We start from the raw sequence: 5,526 nt of genomic DNA on the forward strand, positions 1-5,526 counted from the left end.
AACTTTGAATAAGGTGATGAACAGACAGAATCAGAAAAATTAGAACTCTGTATCAGAATACTGTTAAATAATATAGTAAAAGTTTAAAGGGAGAAAAGTATTTAAAATAACTATAGCTTCTTCAATTTGGTAATGAACTCATGATATAAAGAAGGATAATTTGTGACAATAAGAACATGGAAGGGAAGAGGAAAAGGACAAACCTATATAGACACATGAAGACAAGATGCTATCAAAAAAGAAACTATAGTCCTAAAAAGGACTACTTTAACTATGAGATATTTTATTCAAACCTCATGGTAACCACACACACACACACACACACACACACACACACAAAATTGGAGCAGAGACATGAAACATGAACAAGAGGAAACAGAAAAACATCATAGAAAACCACCAAACCAAAATAATAGACAGAAACACAAGGAAAAAGAAACAATGGAGATAAAGAGGAACTAGAAAACAGAAGATTAAATGGCAGGACTAAGTCCTCATCTATCAATACTCACCTTAAATGCAAATGGATTGAATTCACTAAGTAAAGGATACAGAGTGGCTGGATGGATTAAAAAACAAGACCAACTATACGCTGCCTTTGTGAGACTTAGCTCTAAAGAACAACATAGGCTCAAAGTGAAGGGATGGAAGATGATACACCAATCAAATGGCAGCCAAAATAAAGCAGGTACAACCACTACTCATATCAGATGAAATAGACTTTAAGAAAATAAAGTAACAAGAGACAAAGATGTACCTAATGACAAAGGGGACAGTCCTTCAAGAAGATACAACATTTATTAATACAGATGGAACTAATATCTATGAATCAATTATTAATAGACCTATAAAGAGAAATTGACAGCAGCAGAAATTGACCAATAGTAGTTGGGAAATTTAACATCCCACTACATCAATGGATAGATTATCCAGACAGAAATTCAACAAGAAAATATCAGTCTTAAATCAGGTGGACTTAATAGATTTATGCAGAAAACCCCATTCAAAAGCAATAGAATAAACATTCTTCTCAAGTGCACATAAAATATTTTCAAGGATATAGACTAGGTCCTGGGACACGAAACAGCTTTCAGTAAATTTAAGAAGATTGAAATCATATCAAACATTTTTTCCATACATAACAATGTGAAACTAGAAATCCATTACAATAAAAAAAGCTGGGAAAAATAGGTGGAGACTGAACAACATGTTACTGAAAAATGATTGAGTCAATGAAGAAATCAAAGGAGAAGTATAAAAAAATACCTGAAGACAAAAATGATGACATACCAAAATCTATGGGATGCAGCAAAAGGGGTACTAGAAGGAAAGTTTATGGCAACATAAGCCTACCTCAAGAAACAGGAAAAACCTCAAATAAACAACTTAACTTTGTATTTAAAGGAACTAGAAAAGAACAAATGAAGTCCAAAGAAGAAAATAATAAAAATCAGAGTGGAATTAAATGAAACAGAGACTAAAAAGATATCAGAAAAGATCAATGAAGCTAAGAGTTGGTTCTTTGAAAAGATAAAAAATAAAGACAAAATCAGAAATGAGAGAAGAGGAATTATAACAAATGACAGAAATACAAAGGATTATAAGAGAATGCTATGAGCAGCTATACAACAACAAATTGGACAACCTAAAAAATAGGTAAATTCTTTGAGTCATAAAATCATACAACCAAGACTGAATCATCAAGAAATAGAAAATCTGAATAGACTGATCTCTAGTAATGAGATTGAAACAGTAATAGAAACCTCCCTCAAAACAAAAGTCCAAGACAAGATGGCTTCCCTGGTGAATTCTACCAAACATTCGAAGGATATTTAATACCAGTCCTCTAAACTATTCCAAAAAAATTGAAGAGGAGGCAATGGTTCCTAACTCGTTTTACAAAATGATTGTGCCAATACCAAAACCAGGCAAGAGCACCACAAAAAAGGAAAATTACAGGTCAATATTACTGATGAATATAGATGCAAAAATCCTCAACAAAATATTAGCTAACCAAATACAATAGTACATTTAAGTTATCACACACCATGATCATGCTTCCCTGGTGGATCAGCTGGTAAAAAATCCTCCTGCAATGCAGGAGACCTTGGTTCAATCCTTAGGTCAGGAAGATCCCTTGGAGAAGGGGTAGGCTACCCACTCCAGTCTTCTTGGGCTTCCTTGGTGGCTCAGATGGTAAAGAATCTGTCTGCAATGCGGGAGACCTGGCTTTGTTTCCTGGGTTGGGACAATCCCCTGGAGGAGGGTGTGGCAACCCACTCCAGTATTCTTGCCTGGAGAATCCCCATGGACAGAGGAGCCTGACCGACTGCAGTCCATGGAGTCACAAAGAGTTGGACACGACAGTGACTAAGCACAGCACAGCACACCATGATCCAGTAAGATATATTCCAGGTATGCAAGGATGGTTCAACATCTGCAAGTCAATCAGCATGATACACCACATTAGTAAATGAAGGAAAAAATCATGTGATTATCTCAATAGAGTAGAAAAAGCATTTGACAAGATCCAACATCCACTCATCTGGGTCATGAAGATCTTTTTTGTACAGTTCTTCTGTGTATTCTTGCCACTTCTTAATATCTTCTGCTTCTGTTAGGTCCATACCATTTCTGTCCTTTATTGCACTCATCTTTGCATGAAATGTTCCCTTGGTATCTCAAATTTTCTTGTAGAGATCACTAATCTTTCCCATTCAATTGTTATCCTCTGTTTTTTTGCACTCATCAATGAGGAAGGCTTTCTTCTCTTTCCTTGCTATTCTTTGGAACTCTGCATTCAGATGGGTATATCTTTCCTTTTCTCCTTTGCCTTTTACTTCTTTTCTCAGCTATTTATAGGGCCTTTTCAGACAACCATTTTGCCTTTTTCATTTCTTTTTCTTGAGGATGATCTTTTTTTTTTTTTTTTTCTTGAGGATGATCTTGATCACTGCCTCCTGTACAATGTCACGAACCTCCATTCATAGTTCTTCAGGCACTTTGTCTATCAGATCTAATCCCTTGAATCTATTCATCACTTCCACTGTATAATTGTAAGGGATTTGATTTAGGTCATACCTGAATGATCTAGTGGTTTTCCCTAGTTTCTTCAATTTAAGTCTGAATCTAGGAATAAGGAGTTCATGATCTGAGCCACAGTCAGCTCCTGGTCTTGTTTTTGCTGACTGTATAGAGCTTCTCCATCTTTGGCTGCCAAGAATATAATCAATCTGATTTTGGTATTGACCATCTGGTGATGTTCATGTGTAGAGTCTTCTCTTGTGTTGTTGGAAGAGGGTGTTTGCTATGACCACCACGTTCTCTTGGCCAAACTCTGTTAGCCTTTGCCCTGCCTCATTTTGTACTCCAAGGCCAAATTTGCCTGTTACTCCAGGTAGCTCTTGACTTCCTACTTTTGCATTCCAGTCTCCTATAATGAAGAGGACATCTTTTTTGGGTGTTAGTTCTAGAAGGTCTTGTAGGTCTTCATAGAACTGTTCAACTTCAGCTTCTTCAGCATTACTGGTTGGGGCATGGACTTGAATTACTGTGATATTGAATGGTTTGCCTTGGAAACAGAGATCATGCTGCCATTTTTAAGACTGCATCAAGTACTGTATTTTGGACTCTTTTGTTGACCATGATGGCTACTTCATTTATTCTAAGGGATTCTTGCCCACAGTAGTAGATATAATGGTCATCTGATTTAAATTCACCCATCCCAGTCCATTTTAGTTCACTGGTTCCTAAAATGTCACTCACCTAAGTTGGCCTTAGGAATCATCACTATGAACAAAGCTAGTAGAGGTGATGGAATTCCAGTTGAGCTATTTCAAATCCTAAAAGATGATGCTGTGAAAGTGCTACACTCAACAGCCAACAAACCTGGAAAACTCAGCAGTGGCCACAGGACAGGAAAAGGTCAGTTTGCATTCCAATACCAAAGAAAGGGAATGCCAAAGAATCTTCAAACTACCACACAATTGCATTCATCTCACACGCTAGCAAAATAATTCTCAAAATTCTCCAAGCCAGGTTTCAACAGTACATGAACTGTGAACTTCCATTGTTCAAGCTGGATTTAGAAGAGCCAGAGGAACCAGAAATCAAATTGCCAACATCTGCTGGATCATTGAAAAAGCAAGAGAGTTCCAGAAAAACATCTACTTTTGCTTTATTGACTATGCCAAAGCCTTTGACTGTGTGGATCACAACAAACTGGAGAAAATCCTTAAAGAGATGGGAATACCAGACCACCTGACCTGCCTCCTGACAAATCCGTATGCAGGTCAAGAAGCAACAGTTAGAACTGGACATGGAACAACAGACTGGTTTCAAATCGGGAAAGGAGTATGTCAAGGCTGTATATTGTCACCCTGCTTATTTAACCTATGCAGAGTATATCATGCGAAATGTCGGGCTGGATGAAGCATAATCTGAAATCAAGATTGCCAGGGAAAATATCAATAACTTCAGATATGCAGGTGACACCACCCTTATGGCAGAAAGTGAAGAAAAACTAAAGAGCCTCTTGATGAAAGTGAAAGAGGAGAGTGAAATAGTTGACTTAAAGCTCAACATTCAGAAAACTAAGATTATGGCATCCGATCCCATCACTTCATGGCAAACAGATCGGGAAACAATGGGAACAGTGAAAGACTTTATTTTTGGGGGCTCCAAAATCACTGCAAATGGTGACTGCAGCCATGAAATTAAAAGACACTTGCTCCTTGGAAGAAAAGCTATGACCAACCTAGACAGCATATTAAAAAGCAGGGACATTATTTTACCAACAAAGGTCCATCTAGTCAAAGCTATGGTTTTTCCAGTAGTCATGTGTGGATGTGAGAGATGAACCATAAGGAAAGCTGAGTAGCGAAGAATTGATGCTTTTGAACTGTGGTGCTGGAGAAGATTCGTGAGAGTCCCTTGGACTGCAAGGAGATCCAACCAGTCCATCCTAAAGGAAGTCAGTCCTGAATATTCATTGAAAGGACTGATGCTGAAGCTGAAACTCCAATACTTTGGCCACCTGATGCGAAGATCTGACTCATTGGAAAAGACCCTGTTGCTGGAAAAGGCAGGAGGAGAAGGGGACAACAGAGGATGAGACGGTTGGATGGCATCACTGGTGTGATGGACATGAGTTTGAGTAGGCTCTGGGAGTTGGTGATGGACAGGGAAGCCTGGTATGCTTCAGTCCATGGGGTCGCAAAGAGTTAGACATGACTGAGTGACTGAACTGAACTGAACATCCACTTAACGATAAAAACTCTCAATAAGGTGGATACAGAGGGAACAAACCTCAACATGATAAAGGCCATTTATCACAAGCCCACAACTAATATTATACTCAGGGTAAAAAACTGAAAACTATCAGCCTAAGATCAGGAAAAAGACAGGGATGCCCACTCTCACCATTTTTATTCAACATAGCGTCGGAAGTCCTAGTCAGAGAAATTATACAAGAAACAGAAATAAAAAGCATCCAAAATGGAAAGCAAGAAATAAAACTGTCACTAT

This window comes from Cervus elaphus, chromosome 12 (genome assembly GCF_910594005.1).
Source record: "Cervus elaphus chromosome 12, mCerEla1.1, whole genome shotgun sequence".
Classification (NCBI taxonomy): Eukaryota; Metazoa; Chordata; class Mammalia; order Artiodactyla; family Cervidae; genus Cervus; species Cervus elaphus.